The 18,066-nt window shown below is 33.4% G+C and overlaps 1 protein-coding gene across 10 annotated transcripts in view; it reads left to right on the top strand.

The window, feature by feature from the left end:
• Positions 1-18,066, top strand: part of Cep170 (centrosomal protein 170) — a 129,695-nt gene that overhangs the window by 8,949 nt on the left and 102,680 nt on the right. The window lies entirely within an intron of this gene.

Here is an 18,066-nt window from a genome sequence, read left to right as displayed (position 1 = left end):
CCCCCCCCCCCCCCCAGTCACATGTTACATGGAATAGAAAAAAAGTACAAATTCAAAGCTGAGACTTTAGTTAGGAGTCTTGAACTCCAGGCAGTCAGCTTAAACAAAACAAAACAAAAACTGATTTGAGGAAACCAGAGGATAGGGGAAGTAGAGCCTACTTGATGATGTGTGGATGTCGTGTATTTATTTTGGTGAAAAAGATACATTGCAAATAGAGGACATCTGTGGTAAGCTTTTTTTCAGGCAGTAGGACTATAACTTAAAAATACAAGGGTTGGAGGTGTAAATTAGTGGTAGATCACATGCTTAGCATGCATGAGGCCCTGGTTCAATCAATCCCTACCACTGGAAAAATAAGAACTAAAAACAAACAAACAAACAAACAAACAAAAAAACCATAGTCTACTCAATATTCATGGGGAATTGGTTCTAGGACTTCCAAGGATACCAAATCTCTGAAATAAAATTGTATATTTGCATATATCCTTTCCAAATCTTGTATACTTTGTCATCTCTAGACTACTGATAATGCCTAATACAATGCAAAAACCTTCTAAATAGGTGTTGTATTCTGTTGTGCAAGGAATGATGTCAGAAAGTCTGCACATGTTCAGTATAGGCACAATTTTACCTCCCAAATATTTTTGGTACGAGTTGCCTGGATTCCAAAATGGGGGACCTTATGCAACTGTGTATATCTTGAGGATGCTATAGAATATCATTATTTGCCATGATGGCTCAAGAAATACTTCATTGGACAATAATTTTAAATTGAAGGCCATTTTATTTTTCTAATGCTGTTTTACTCATTACAAAGCTATCCTTGTACATTGCAAAAAATTATAGAAAATATCATTAGGTCAGGCTGGGGCTGTAGCTCCGTGGCAGAGCACTTGCCTAGCATGTGTGAGGCACTGGGTTTGATCTTTAGCATTGCATAAAAATAGATGAAGGCATAATATCTACAACTACAAAATTAAAAAAAAAAAAACACCATTAAGTCAAGAAGAATACATTTATAATTTCACTAGCTAATAATACCATTGTTATGTATTCTTAGTTATGGTTTAATCTGATAACATTTTATCACAGGATTAGATTTTTCTGACGATCATTTTTAATGGCAGCATAGGAATTTATATTTACCAAACTTGTAATTTACTTAGAATTTATGGAAATTAAGAGTGTTTTAAAAATTATAAACAACATTGCAGTGGATATTTCTAATTGAATTTGTGTTCAAATCAATGGTTTCTGCCACCGACCTAACAGTTTCCTTTTTTTTTTTTTTTTCCTATTGCAGTACAGGGCCTGGGCATGCTTGGCAAGCACTCTGTCACTGAGCTACACCCCCATTTCCTTTGATTTCAAGAAATTAATTATATCACAGATAGAAATGGAGAAGCCCATTTACTAATTTTTAAATGAAATTGATGAAATTCTCCTGCAAATCTATACCAGTATATGCTTATACCGTTGATTTCTTTAATCCTTTACCAATTGCTGGATTTTAAAGAACTTTTAAATTCTGCCAACTCGATGAATGAAAAATTTTGTTTAAATTTCTCTTATCACTAATACTTAGTAATATCTTTAAAATGTTTATTGGCCATTATATTTCTAGTTTGAGCTGCTCACGTGTCTAATTTGAATTCCTCATTTTTTTTCCTATAGGAGTGCTAATTATTTTTACTTGTAGCAACAACTTTGTCATAGGTGTTGTAAAATTGTTTTTTTTACAGATTGTTATTTGCCTTTTAAATTTTTTACCTGATGAAAATTTGTCATGTGTGTACCCAAATTTCTCATTTCCCTATAAAGTCATCACATTGCACATAATTTTATTAAATATGTCTATATTTTTCTTATTTGTGATTTGAAATTGTATATACAAATGTGTTAATTCATCTAAAATATATTTAGGCATATGTAGCATGAGGTCTCACATCAGTTATTGCTCCATTATCTCTTCCTATTTGAAGTGTTTTACTAATATTTGTTAGTGTTTTTCAGTATATTTAAGGGTATATTCAAGTTTCTACCTCTTTGGTCTCATATATATATAAAATTACTTTATCAATTAAAAATATCATGTATGTGCTTATTTCATTTTAAGTTAAATATGAATGTGGAAAGAACAATAGAACCTGCCAAGAGTTGATAATAATTTTTTTCCAGTGAGCTTTTTTGATTTATCATTTTTGAGTTTATGTTTTTAATTCATTAATTTGTTTAAAAAATCTCTTAATACACTATTTGATGACTAGTGTACTAGTATATTTATTTTTTCAGTTGAAAATGTCTATAGGCTATAATTTTTTTTCTCAGTATAGCTATAAAAAGCATAAGCACATCACTTAGATTTTAGTATTTTTATAATTCTAAATTATTTGTTGTTTCATTCTCTCTTTTCAGTGGAGTTAGTTTGAGAAATAAGATTTTGAGGTTTTTTTTTTTTTTCTCAATACATGCGGCTGTGATTGTTACATGTTCTAGATTTTTAAGAATGAAATTCTCAAACATGAAAGTTGAGAAACTTTCATAGTGACTACTCATATACCCACTGTCTTGATTCTACTGTAAACATTTATCGCATATTTAGCCATTTATCCATATCCTTATAGTTATCAGTCCATCTTTTGTTTTGTCATATTTGAAGTACATTGTAGATGCCAGTATTTGTAGATTAAGAAAACTACTCTTGGGGCCCGGAGTTGTGGCTCAGTGGTAGAGCGCTTGCCTAGCATGCATGAGACACTGAGTTCGATCCCCAGCACCACATAAAAATATGCAAATAAAATGAAGGTATTGTGTCTATCTACAACTAAAAAAAAAAAAAAAAAACTTACTCAAGGTTGTGTTTCAGTGCAAGTGTTTTTTGAATGTTTACAATAGTGCTGTTGAAATATTTTCCAGGCAAACCCTGTTATATGAAACAAATGACAGTTTAAAAAAATCAAATTCTCTTGTTTTCTATTTCAGTAGTAGTGGTGTTCAGTGTTTTTATAAATAGCTTGCTGACAAAATTGACGCTGATGATACTGAGTTATTCCTTCTTTGGGGGCAAATGCGTATATATGTGACTCTTTGTGTCTGTGTCTATTTTTAAAGAAAAAATGGAAAATTGAGGTTTTTTGTTTTGTTTTTTTAAATTTAAGCTGAAGAGCTATTTGAGGAAACATACTGTTTCTCTAATTAAAGAGGTTCTGTTATTTCCCTTAGTAGCAAATCCAGGAGTGAATTATTTATTCTAAATTTTACATTTCACTACCTTCTGCTTTCACTATTTCCTTATCCTTTATCTTTGAATTTTGTGTTGGGCTTGATTCAGTGAAAATAACAACTCTTGGTTGAGGTGAAGAGAACATGATTTTGCCCTGTGATTTTAAGAGGTGCATAACAATTCCAGAATGATAAGGATCTACCTTTATAAATTAAGGATTAAAGATTTATAAATTGGAGAGGTAGGAACAAATAGAGGCAATTAAACAAATTAAATTAGAACTTTTAAGGGGTATGGCCTGGGGCCAAAGGGGTTGGAGGGACTTTTTGGTGGCCAGCAGATCTAGTAGTGATTGTGAATAATATTCAGAATGTAATTCTCAAGAAGTCTGACTTCTTTTTGTAAAAAATATATATTTTAGGTGTAGTTGGACACAATATCTTTATTTTATTTGTTTGTTTTTATGTTGTACTGAGGATCGAACCCAGGGCCTCCCACATGCTAGGCGAACACTTTACTGCTGAGCCACAAGCCCAGCCTCCTAACATCTTTTTGATAATGGATATTAGGTTAATTCCAAGTTAACATCTTCTACCCCTCAAATATATAATGTGAAATGTAGGAATACTTCATCAAAGAATGCTATCTTGGCAACCATTTCTTTCTTCTACCTCTCAGGTATCAGGTTTTATAACTAGAACTTTTTTGCACATATTTTAAATTGTATCACTATAGTTGTACATAATGGTAGGTTTTGTTGTTACATATTTGTACATACACACAACATAACACTAGAATTTGGCCAATAGCATTCCCAAGTATTTCTCTCCCCCCTGCCCCTCCTGCTTCTCTCTGGTTCCTTTTGTAACTAGAATTTCTAATATCTGACATGTCCTTTCCTTTCTGTCTTGTTGAGCCCAATTTGTAGTCCAGTCAAGTCTCTACATTCTAAATCAGCACATTGTGTTTTTCTTGTAGTCTGGAATCTGTTCTAGTTTGAATCTTTAGTTTTCACAGTTGTAGCTTACTACCCTTGTCCCTAATACTGTCATGTTGTTAACCTATTCAATCCAAGCTGAAGGCATCCAGTTGAGGGGTTAGAAAATACATATACATTTTCATGATAAAGTTAAAATAATCTTTTTGTACCTCATAGAAGTGAAATCTTATAATACTTGTCTTTTGGGACTGGCTTATTTTACTTAGCATATTGTTCTTGAGATTGATCCATGTTATAGCATGGGTCAGAATTTCATTTCTTTTAAGGAATGAATAATGTATGATTTTATGTTCATACCATATTGTGCTTATCTATTCATCTTTCCATGGATGCTTAGGATGCTTCTTTGTGTTAGTTGTTAACACCAATAATCTTTTATCTATTTTAGCTGCTTTTTTTAAAATTTCAAAATTGCAGATGCTATTCTTCAAATGAAATAATATGTCAAAATTCTTTAGGCTAGCTATGCCTGGAGATTTCCTCCCTTAACAAAATTCTAGTATTTAATTTTCTCAGATATTATCACATTACAACATCTCTAGTGAACCATTTAGATACCTCATGGTATCCTGATAATGATGAGCATAATCACTTTAAGCACGAATGACCTAAAGAATTTTATGAAAGAATGGACTTAAAGATTCAGTGACAGTTGAAATGTTTATTGAACACTTTTAACCAAAAGACTTTAATAATTGATGTAAAAATTATAATGATACTCCTTTGTAAATGAAAGTAACAACACTCTTTGTGCTTATTTGATTAGATTGCATTTTTTCTTTCCAACATCAAATATTTTATCAGCTATTTTCCAGGCTTATATATGTCTTCCTTAGTATAGATACTCATGTGATTTATTTGTAGAGCTGCTGTAGCTAGAGTAGCTACTAGGCATGTGTGAATATTTGAATGAAAATTAATTAAATAAAATAAAAATTAATTTCAGTTTGCATTAGTTATATTTCAAGTGCTCAATGTGGCTAGTGAATTAGATATTTTAGATGTTGAACATGTCCATTATCACAGTTTTGTTACACAGTGCTGCTTATATTTATAAGCATCATAATTTAATGTAAGGGTAAAAAGAAAAATTGCATTATTTAGGCTAGTGATTAGTATGGTATTATTATAAAATGCATTGTGACATTCATTAAAAACATTCTTGCTTAAAACATATTCTTGAGACTTTTTAGTTTTTCTACACTTTGAAATTGCATTTCAACTTTCTTGTGTTTTATCAATACTCTGATGAAAATTATTTATACTGACCTCCCAAACAGTTGATGTTTAGTAGATGAGAAAATGTATCGAAGATAAACAGAAACCATTTTTAAAGGGCAGGTGAGATCAGGTATCTAAAATCAATGAAGACATCTGGCAGAAATAGAAATTGTTGTCATAGAGAGCTAAGAAGGATAAATCAAAACATCTGACTTTCAGAAAAAGGTCTTACAGACCCTTAACTCGTACTGCTTTCTTCCCATTGTCACTCCGTATTGTTTGTTTTCAATTCTTTGAGACAGCTTTGTGCACTTTTTCCTGCTACCAGTGCTTTGTGACCTGACAGAGTTTTTCAGGTTCATCATTGTTCAGTGAATCTAGAAATAGTTTATAGCTCTTTCAGATCTGATGTTTCTAATTCATGCTGTACCCAAACTTAGTAAATTAGCATCATTGTTTTAAATTAGTCAGCTGATTTTTTGGTCTGTGGTTTTAATTACTGATTAAAATTCTTTGGCTTTGTCAGAAAATCTTGGGGCTTGCTGGTGGCCAAGCAGGAGGCTGAGAGTACATTGAAATGAGTGAATTTTGTATGAAACTGTCAGCATTTATTGCTTAAAAAAGAACATTAGAAAATGTTGTTAGGTAAAAATATATTGCTTATCAGTCATTCTCAAACTCATCAGGCAAATATGAGACTTAGGAATTATTATCACCCACATCATTTCAAAGTGTATTTAAGTAAGAGATAAAAGATACAATGGTTGTGGGAAAAGCCTAATTCTCAATAGCTAGAGTCCCAGGTTTGAATATAGATTGTTTTTATTTACTACTATTAGATTCATGACCAGAGTAAAGTTTTTCAATTTGGTTTTCATAAGGAAAAATGTTCTTACATGCTTGTTTTAATAGTTAAAAGAATGCAAACGTAAGAAACTAGTAAAGTACACAAAGGAGAGGTACCTGATGTTTGAATCCAAGTCTTAATTGGTTTGTTGTGTAAAACAACAAAATTATGTTTTAATAAGAGTTGTCTAGTCCCCCCAACCTGTCCCCGGAACTGGAGATTGAATCCAGAGGCGCTTTACCACTGTGCCACATCCCCAGCCCTTTTTATTTTTATTTTTTAGTTTGAGACAGAGTCTCACTAAATTGCTTATTAGGGCCTTGATAAATTGCTGAGGCTGGCCTCAAATTTGTGATCCTCCTGCCTTAGCCTCCTAAGTCTCTGGGATTACAGCATGTGTCACTATGCCTGGCAAGAGTTGTACAGTTTTATAAAAGAAAGCAAGTCAGACTTTACATTTTTTATAAACTTGCAGAGAAAATGTGGCAAGAACTTTTAATGCCTAAATAATCTACATAAAAGCATAGCTTGTTTTCTCTTATTTTTTAAGCATGTTATAAAATGTTTTTTATGAAGGAATGTTTTATTAAATTGCTAGATTTTCTCATCAAATCTAGATCTTTTGTGAAAATGTATAGTTAAATTGGATATAGAATATGTGGTTCAGTATTTGGAATGTCATCTTCACTTGTTTTTATGAAAAGTATATTGTTTTAGTTTTAATGCTATTTCAGATTAGAATAACAAATTATATTTGTTATTGACACATATTTAATTACTTAAAAAATTCATAATGTATATGGCAGATGGTAAAGGTGAAATTTGGATCTCTCATTCAAAAATAACCAAGAGTATATGAGAGCAAAATTTTCCCAGTATTGAGTTCACATGAGCATGGAGTAAGTATCTTGGTAGGAATCCAAGAAAAGCACAGCTGTGGTTTTATTTTTTTGTAGTACAAATGAGTGTGGGGATTTAAAATAAATAAAATTTTTCTTTCTGAATATATTTCATTATCTGTTCCATATCAAGTTAATTATACAGCAAAGTTGAGTTTTTGAATATGTTTTGAGCATATGTCCCCTTCAGAGATATTTCTCCTGATCACCCATCCTAAAGAGCCTACCCTAAAACTGTTCCATAAAGCTTTTCTCTGTTTTTTTTCCCCATCTCACTGTCAGTGAGTTGTCTTTTTTATTTATATAGGTATTTGTTTTTGCTTCTATGAGATTAAGAACTTTTTGTCTTTATTCCTACTTTTCCCCTCATATCTTCAATGCATAGTATGTGTGAAGGAATTAAAAAAAAAGACTAATTCATTTTATAATCTATAAAATTGGAATCTTCTATAATTGGGTGATAATGTTTATGTCCATTTCCTAGAACTTACAAAATATTTGTAGTTAAAAACAATTTTTGCGTGTGTGTGTGCACACGCGTGTGTGTTTGTGAATTCTATTCATATACATGAAGTTCTTAGAATAATGTCTGATACATAGTAAGTGGTCAATAAATGCTTCCTGTTATAAATAGAAGACTACAGTAGAATGATACAGTTCTTAGCTGGAATGCAACCTTATTTATTTTATTTTATTTTTTAATTTTCAGTAGTGTCAAAATGTTACCAACTGAGAGTTCTATTTCAGATAGAAATCACAATAGGTGAACTACAGCTCCCTTAAGTGTTAACAACTCTAGGCTTGAATGCTCACAGCTCTTAGTTTTCCAGGAGCCAGAGCTAGCACCACTCCATTGCTCTTTGTTGCTCTCTGTTATTCTCTGGATGCTAGCCACCCTTGGTGTTACTAGCCCAGGCCACTTTCAGTCCAAGCATAGTGTTACCTGCTCTTAGTAGAATCAGTTTAGACATCTATATTTTGCATAAAAATCTTGAATAGGCAAAATATAACCATTCCAAAGAGGCTTCATTAGGACTTATGTTGCAGCATGAGGGGAAACAGTACTTGAATTGTTCTAGGGAGTTTATGGGAAGCCTACTTACGTAGACTCACTCAGACCCAATATATGCACAGTGTTTTGGCTGCTAACTACAGACTTTCTACTTAGTCATAGATCGGGGAGGGGCTTCTTACAGAACAGATTGAGAATAGCTGATGGGCTGCAGAAAGGTAGACTCATCCACAGAGGCTGTGTTGGTGGAATCTTGTGGGATGGACCTGCTACTGAGCTGATGCTGCCACAGCAGAAATCTTTCAGCAGCCACAGGGTTTGGGGGCCATACGTGGCTGTCAAAGATGAGAGAAAAAAGAAAAGAAAATGTATGCTCAGGAGTATTGGGCCCTTCTATTCTGTCCCATAATGACAGGTTTTTAGGAATATTTTTTATTAGGGACTTAGGGGAAAAAATGTGAAATAGGAATCTTGAATTTATACATTTGTTTCAAAAATTTCTCTTATCCTTTTAGGTTCTTGATGTGATGTAAAAAGACTTGTTACAAATTATAGAAACCTATGTGCCCTTCCACACTGTGGCTAAGTGAGTTCATTTAAAATGGTTTATAAACTTTACTGCTGGTTCAGATGACAATTTCAAAAGGTGAAGCTTATCACCTCATTTGCTGTTGTGGTTTGGATATGAAGTATTCTCCAGTAAACTCATGGGATAGATAATGCAGGAATATTCAGAGGTGAGATTATGAGAGCTATAACTTAATCAGTGGATTAATGAATTTTATGGATTAAGAATTCAAAAGGACTACTATACTGGACGGTAACTGTAGGCAGGTAGGGCATAGTTGGAGAAATTAGGTCACTGGAGGTGTGCCCTCTTCCTACCCCCTCTGCTTCCTGACTACCATAAGGTGAGCAGCTTTCTTTTTCTGCCATGATGCTTTCCTTACCTTGGTCCCAGAGTGATGAAGTTGTTCAACTATGGACTAAACTTCTGAAACCACGAGCTTTAAATAAACTTTTTCTCTTAGTTATTTTTCTTTTATTCTTTGGTACTAGGGATTGTACCCCTGGATACTTTACCACTGAGCTATATCTCTAACCCTTCTTATATTTTATTTTGACCCCTCTTATTTTTTATTTTAAGCTGCTGAGGTTAGCTTCCAACTGCTTCAGTCTTTCGAGTCACTTGGATTATAGGTGTGTGCCACCACAACCATCTCTCTAAATTGTTCTTATCAGGTATTTTGGTTATGGCAACCAAAAGCTGACTAACACATTTGCCTTTAAAAAAAAAAAATTTTAATTAGAAAAATCACATCATTCAGAAAACAGCTGTACAGTAGTAGGCCAAGCCTATAGAGATCATTATCATTCTTTTATACCTCATAGTAACAGAAGAATAATTGTCACATGGATGCAGAAGTAGATAATGTTTTATTTAAAATAAGAAATGCACAGGTTAAAAGAAGGCATTTTCCTTTCTTTGTGGACTGGTAGTCCTAATGTGAGACCAGCTATTTTTTTGCAGTACAGGAATTGTGGTGTAAAAGGAGATTTATTCTCTGTAAAGCTATCTGGTGATGAATCAGCTGATTTTCAGAGCATTTGGGTCCACTGTCCTTAACATATGTTTTTGCTCAAGTAACTACATATACTGATTATATAATAGGTTTCCCCCCCCACAAACCTAATAATCCGAATAGTTTTTTTTTTTTTTTTGCCATGAGTTGTGCCATACACTGTTTTGTAGTTCTGTTGTAATGTTACTATATATCAAGCTCACTCAACCCTAGTATTAAAGTAATTAAAACCACTCAGACCCCTCTTACCATCATTACTGTTTAAATTACACATGAGTAAAATTAACGTTTTAAACATAAGCAAAAAGGAGTAAAACATACATAGTGTCAAGAAGCAGACCTTAGTAAAGCTATGAGCTCTGCTTATCTAAGGTTTTTGTTTTGGTTGTATAATTTTTGTTTTTGTTTAGAATTTAAAGCTTAAATATTAAAATTTTAGTCTATTATATCCTAAAATGAACTCTATCCTAGCAGGAGAGTCAATTTTTAAAACCAGTATAATTCTAGGAACATAGAAATAGAACTATGGTGCTGGGTTAGTGTTCCTGTCTATCTGTCTGGCTTCCAAATGTTTGAACTGTAAACTTTTATCAGAGAGCTGCTGAAAAGGGATATGTAACAAGGGATAAAGTGTAAGAAAGAGATTGGCTGAAGAAGGTCATGACTAGGATTTAATTGCTACATTTAATTGCTAACAAAATTTAGATGATTAATTTCTCACTTTCTGCCCCTGAAGATTTCTGGTTTATTCTTACTCACCTCAAGACTTGTAGCAGCTCCAGAACTACTCACTGTTTCATTAAAAATAGAAGATCAAAGCACTTATTATAGGTGAAAACATTGGGCTAGACTTGAGAAATGTCTCTGTATTTCAGCTCTGTATTAACTTGTAATAATATCATCTCCAGTGTCCCCATTTGATCTGGAAAAATGATAACCTCTTGTTTGTTCTAGTACCATTTTTGGCTTATCATTGTCATAGCATCCTTGAGGAACAAATTCTGCAGACTGAGTTCCTTGAGGCAAGAAAGTCTTTTGTTTGACCTTCTGGGCCTGATATGCTCAGGGTACTTGGATTTGGTAGACTTCTCCATATGTTTGTAAAAAGAAGAAGGATAAGGCGGAGGAAGATAGTTTTCCTGACTTCAAAGAGATTAACAACTAGAAGCATAAACATGTAGTTAATGATAAAAATTATTGTTTAAATTGTAACATAATAAATAATTGAACAAGTATTAATGGAACTATTCAATCCCAGAGCTACCAAGGCACTTTTACTGTTTTCCAATCCCAAAGAGAAAACTTAGAAGATTTAACAGAGAGGTTTTAGACATTTTATTACTCATGCACTCCTCAGTGGTGGCTAGCCCGGATTCAGTGGAGGCCTGCACCCCACTTATTGGGCAGAATTTATATAAGGTAGGTTGCATACCTATTGTGCAGGTGGATTTCTTCAGATGTTTTATGAGTACATTTTTTACTTTACAACTAAGTTCACTCTCCTTTGATGCTTACCTAAAGATTGGAGACAAGGGAAGTGGCCACTTTCCCCTCTCCATTTCCTTTGTTATCATACTTAAAGTCCTTATCTCTCTGCCTGGAATAATGAGCTTTCCTAGGCACTGAGTAGTGTTTACCCCAACAAGTACCACAGAAAACAAGAATAACTAGTTAGCTTTGCCTTGGGGAAATGGGAACAGACTTACAGAAATGCAAATCTGCTATTTTTGTATTTTGTCATACTCTGAGATTCATTTCTAAACATTGAAATTTTTAATAAGCACAGAAGGTAGACTGGTATCATTTTGTACTATAATCTAGTCTACTTTTGTTTGTTTGGTATTGGGAATGGACCCAGGGGACTCTTTACCACTGAGCTATCTCCCCCATCCTTTTTATTTTTTATTTTGAGATAGGGTCTCACTAAATTGCCCAGGCTAGCCTTAAAAGTGCAGTCCTCCTGCCTGAACCTCTTAAGTTGCTGGGCTACAGTTTACCACTGTGTCCAGCTTCTACTCTGCTTTTGAGATCAAGTTGCTACAGTATTGGAAAAAACAATGAGAATTGCTCGTGTGGGACATGCAAGAATTGTAAGTTTTGCTTTAGTTATATTGTTAATCACTTTAAATGAAGCAAAGAAAATTGTATTTACTTCTAAATAATTAGTAGGACTTACTTTATATATAACTCTTAAGTGAGGTTTCCTAGAATATTTTCTATTTGTAATTAAAGCCCTTACCTGTTTTTTTATACACAGAACATGAACAAATATTTAGAGTTTTCTTATTCACAAATTATGTATTAAACTATTAGGACCCTGAATCTACTTAGAGTTAAAAAATCTAGGGTTGGGGTTGTGACTCAGTGGTAGCGTGCTTACCTAGCGTATGTGAGGCTCTGGGCTCAGTCCTCAGCTTGTGTCCATTAAAAAAAAAAAATCTAGGGGCTTGGGTTGTGGCTCAGTGGTAGAGTGCTTGCCTAGCCTGTGTGAGGCCTAGGGTTTGATCCTCAGCACCACATATGAATAAACAAAAGTTAAAAATCCACTGGCAGGAGCTGGGGTTGTAGCTCAGCAATAGAGTGCTCGTCTAGCACATGTGAGTCTCTGGGTTTGATCCTCAGCACCACATAAAAATAAATAAATAAAATAAAGGTATTGTGTCCAACTGCAACTAAAAAGTAAATACTTAAAAATAATCTAAATCATACACAGATTAATTAGTGAGTAATGAATGAATATATGCCATGTGGTCCAATCCCTGATACTAAAGTTTTTTTTTTTTTTGTCTCTTAAATTCCTCATTAGATAAAATTCTTCTATTATATTAGATAATAAATAAGAATACCCAGCATGTATCAGATTTCTGTTTTGCTTTTTGTTTTTGCGGTACTAGAGACCAAACCCAAGGCCTTACACATGCCAGGCAAACAGGCAAATCCTCTATCACTGAACCACATCCCCAGACTCTCCAATTGCTTTTATTGAATTAGAGAACTTCAGTCTTCTTATTTAATTTGGTAGGGTGATATTTCTTTTAAACAATAGCATCTTACTTCTAGAATTCTACTATCTACCAATTAAACATCCCAAAATTGCATAACTGAAGCCTTCAGAGTAACAAAATTTGTGTTTTAAAACCTGTAATGAGAACATAAGTATAGGTTGAGTATTCTTGTCAAAAATGCTGATGACCAGAAGTGTTTCAGGTTTCCGAGTTTCTTGAATTTTTGAAATATTTGTATAGGCTTCACTGGTTGAGCCTTTGGAATCTGGAAATGTGCTCCAAAATCCAAAACTTGGTGATTATCATGTCAGATTTCAGATTTTAGATTAGTGATGCTCAAACTGTAGATTATTCACCAGAGCTGTTTTTCAGATTTTATTTGTTCAATTTAAACCTAGTTCCAGAATGTTTACATTATTTTTTAAGCGATGGCAGGAGGGAATATGATTGTAAAGATGAAAAACAGCTATTGGTAAGAAAGTAGAAAACCAAAAAGCCATAAAGAATATGACCACAGGAACCTAGCATTAGGAAAGATGCATTCATATTCTATGTTAAATTCTGAGGAAGTAACTATTTTACAACATAGTTTATGAATTGTTGGTAATCGTAAACATGAGCCACTAATAAATTTAAATAGAATATTTAATATTTTTAGTTGTAGAAAATAGGTAAATGTGAAGTGTGGTTTAAATTATTTCATTGAAAATAGTAAAACTAAAAACTGGTATTGATACTATATGTAGCTTTTTAGGCTTTGTGAGCCATATGGTCTCTGTCACAGCTATTGTGAAAGACATGGGTTTGTTCCAGTAAAACTTTATTTACAAAAATAGAAAGCCATATTAAGGCAATCTGTTCTTTAAGAGAAAAAAACTCCCAGTTCTCTGGGAAACTTGAGTGGTCAAAATGTTGTTGTTGTTGTTTTTCCCTAAGGTGGACAGAAACAGTGTCACATAATGATGGTTTGATTAACAGTAGTTCACATACACAGTGGTGGACCCATGAGATTATGTTGCTTCCTGTGATAAAGTAGCTGTCTTAGTTCATATAAATACATTCTATTGTGCTCATCTAATGATTCATTTCTTAGAACATGTCCCTGTTAAGTGATTCATGACTATAGAGATTCTCCTCAAATTACAATGGGGCTATATTTTAATAAACTCATTATAAATTGAAAACACCATAAGCATTTCAAAGTGCATTAAATTTACCTAGCTTACCAAACCTCATAGCTTAGAAATAGTATACTGTATATTGGTTGTTTATTCTCATGATCATGGGGCTGACTTGGAGCTTGCTGCCATTGTCCAGCATCATAAGAATGTTGTCACATTACACATTGTTAGCTGGAAAAAAAGATGAACATTTGAAGTATGGTTTATATGAATATATCACTTTTGCATCATTATAAGGTAGAAAAATTGTAAGTCAAACTATCTCAAGTAGAAATTATACAAAACTAAGTGAAATAAGATTTTTTATTGTGTCTCCAGTTTAAAAACAGAGATAGGGCCAAGTGGGGATTAAACCCAGGGTCTCACACATACTAGGCCAAGTGCTTTACCATTGAAGTACATCCCCAGCCCTCTCAAAATTTCTTGTAATGTTCTTATCCTTCTTGCAATGATGTGAGATGATATAATACCTTTCATTTTTAAACATCTCAAGTAGAAATTATACAAAACTAAGTGAAATAAGATTTTTTATTGTGTCTCCAGTTTAAAAACAGAGATAGGGCCAAGTGACTTTTTAAAAAAAATCACATTAAAAATTATCATAAAATACAGAATTCTCCCCTTATTCACAGGGGATATCTTCCAAAACTGCCACTGGATAGCTAAAACCATAAATAGTACCAAACCCTATATGTATTTTGTATTGTCACACCTGGGATAAAGTTTAAGCTACATATTATAAAATATTAACAATAACTAATATAAAATAGAACAATTGTACAGTTATAACAATATGCTATTATAAAATTCATGAGACTGTAGTCTCTCTCAAACTTATTTTTTATTTTTATTTTTTGCAGCAGTGGGGATTAAACCCAGGGTCTCACACATACTAGGCCAAGTGCTTTACCATTGAGGTACATCCCCAGCCTTCTCAAAATTTCTTGTAATGTTCTTATCCTTCTTGCAATGCTGTGAGATGATATAATACCTTTTATTTTTAAACATCATCTTATTTTTTATTCATTTAAATACCAAGACTGTTTGAATTAATCATCTTGAGTTTAACAAAGTTAATAATTAAGCAGAAAAATGTTATGTTTTAAGTTCATGACATGGAACATTTAGAATTGAATTTTTTATTTGTTCTAATTAGTTATACATGACAGTAGAATGCATTTTGACATATCATAAATAAATGGAGTATAACTTCTCAATCTGCTGGTTGTAATGTTATACAATCACAATGATCGTGTAATCATATATGTACATAGGGTAATAATGTTTGATTGATTCTACAATTCTTTCTACCCCCATATCACTTCCCCTTCCTTCACTCTCCTCTGCCTAATCCAAACTACCTCTGTTTTTCCCTAGCATGCCCCCCTACAACACTTATTGTGAATTAGCATCCATGTATTAGAGAAAACATTCTGCCTTTGGTTTTGTGGGATTGGCTTATTTTGTTTACCATGATATTCTCCAACTCCATCCATTTACCTGCAAATGCCATAATTTCATTCTTCTTTAAGGCTGAATAATATTCCATTGTGTATATATACCACATTTTCTTTATCCATTCATCTGTTGAAGGGCATCTAGGTTGGTTCCATAGTTTGATTGTTATGAATTGAGCTGTTATGATTTTAAGTCGTTTGGGTATAAACCAGGGAGTGGGAGCAGGGTCAAATGGTGGTTCATTTCCCAGTTTTCTGAGGAATCTCCACACTGCTTTCCAGAGTGGTTGTACCAGTTTCAGTCCCACTCATATATTGCTGGTGGGACTGCAAATTGGTGCAACCACTATGGAAAGCAGTATGGAGATTCCTCAGAAAATCTTCTCTTTTAAAGAGCCAGAAAATCAAATATATAGACTTTGTGGACCTTATAGTCTCTGTCCCAGTTGCTCAACTTTTCCATCATAGAGTTGAAAGCAGCCATAGACAATATGTAAAGAGATCTGGGGTGGCTGTCTGAAGTATGTGTGGTAAAGATTTTCTCCCATTCTATAGGTCTCTCTGCACATTTTTGTTTCCTTTGCTGAGAAGAAGCTTTTTAGTTTGAAGCCATCCCATTTATTGATTCTGGATTTTACTTCTTGCACTTTAGGAGTCTTGTTATGGAAGTCAGTTCCTAAGCCAACATGGTAAAGATTTGGGCTTATTTTTTCTTCTGTTAGGTACAGGATCTTTGTTATATTGTGCAAGTCTTTGATCCACTTTGAGTTTTGTGCAGGGTAAGAGATAAGGTTTTAATTTCATTTTGTTACATGTGGATTTTCAGTTTTCCCAGCACCATTTGTTGAAGAGGCTATCTTTTCTCCAACAAATGTTTTTGGAGCTTTTGTCTAGTATGAGATAACTGTATTTATGTGGTTTGTCTCTGAGTCTTCTATGCAGTACCATTGGTCTATGCATCTGTTTTGGTGCCAATATGATGCTATTTTTGTTCCTGGGGCTCTGTAATATAATTTAAGGCCTGGAATTGTGATGCCTTCTGTTTTCCTTTTCTTGCTAATGATTGCTCTAATTATTCTGGATCTCTTATTTTTCCAAATGAATTTCATGATTGCCTTTTCTATTTCTGTGAAGATTGTCATTGGGAATTTAATAGGAATTGCATTAAAATCTGTGAACACTTTTGGTAGTATAGCCATTTTGACAACATTAATTCTGCTTATACAAGAGCCTGGGAGATCTTTCCTTCTTCTAAGGTCTTCTTCAATTTCTTTCTTTAGTGTTCTGTAGTTTTCATTGTACAGGTCTTTTACCTCTTTTTTTTTAGATTGATTTCCAAGGTGTTTTTTTGTTTGTTTGGTTTTGAGGCTGTTGTGAATGAGGTAGTTTTCCTACTTTCTCTTTCAGTGGATTCATCACTGATGTATAGGAATGCATTTGATTTATGGGTATTGATTTTATATCCTGCTATTTTGCTGAATTCATTTATTCTAGAAGTTTTCTGGTAGAATTTTTTTTTGATCTTTTAAATATAGAATCATGTTGTTGGCAAATATTGATAGTTTGAGTTCTTTTCTTACTTGTATCCCTTTAATTTCTTGCTGCACTAAGCAGCTCAGTGAGATCCTATCCCTAAATAAAAAACAAAATAGGGATTGGGATGTGACTCAGTGGTTGAATGCTCTGAGTTCAATCTGTGGTACAAAAGGAAAAAAAAAAAAAAGAAGAAGAAGAAGAAGGAGAAGGAGAAGGAGATAGATTGATAGAGGGCATCCTTGTCTTGTTCCAATTTCGGGAGGAAATACTTTCAATTTTTGTCCATTGAGATGATGTTGGCCTTGCGTTTAGCATAGATAGCTTTTACAATGTTGAGGTATGTTCCTGTTACCCCTGTTTTTCTAGTGTTTTGAACATAAGGTGGTGCTGTATTTTGTCAAATGCTTTTTCTGCATCTATTGAGATGATCATATGATTCTTGTCTGTAAGTCTATTGATGTCATGAACTATGTTTATTGATTTCCATATGTTGAACCAACCTTGCATTCCTGGGATGAACCCCATTGATTGTGGTACACTATCTTTTAATATGTTCTTGTATGTGATTTGCCAGAATTTTATTGAGAATTTTTACACCTATGTTCATTGGGGTTATTGGTCTGAAGTTTTTTTTCCTTGATGTGTTTTTGTCTGGTTTGGATATCAGGGTGATACTAGCCTCTTAGAATGAGTTTGGAAGGGTTCCCTCCTTTTATATTTCATGGTAAAATTTGAAGAGTATTGGTTTTGATTCTTCTTTGAATGTCTTCTAGAACTCAGCTAAGAATCTGCCTGGTCCTGGGCTTTTTTTGTTGGTAGGCTTTTGATGGAGTCTTCTGTTTCATTGTTTGAAATTAATCTGATTAAATTGTGTATGTCTTCCTGATTTATTTTGGGTAGGTATATCTGTAGAAATTTGTTGATGTCTTCAAGATTTTCAAAAAGATATTTTATTGAAGAAACTTTCAAAATAGTTTCTGATTATCTTCTATTTTTCAGTAGTGTCCACCATGATATTTCCTTTTTCATCACAAATTTTACTAATTTGAGTTTTCTTTCTCTTTCTCTTCATTAGCATGGCTAAGGGTTTATCAAATTT

The sequence above is a fragment of the Marmota marmota genome, unplaced genomic scaffold (genome assembly GCF_001458135.2).
Source record: "Marmota marmota marmota unplaced genomic scaffold, marMar, whole genome shotgun sequence".
Classification (NCBI taxonomy): Eukaryota; Metazoa; Chordata; class Mammalia; order Rodentia; family Sciuridae; genus Marmota; species Marmota marmota.
Note: the sequence above shows the minus strand (reverse complement) of the source record. Positions and strands in the feature narration are given on the sequence as shown.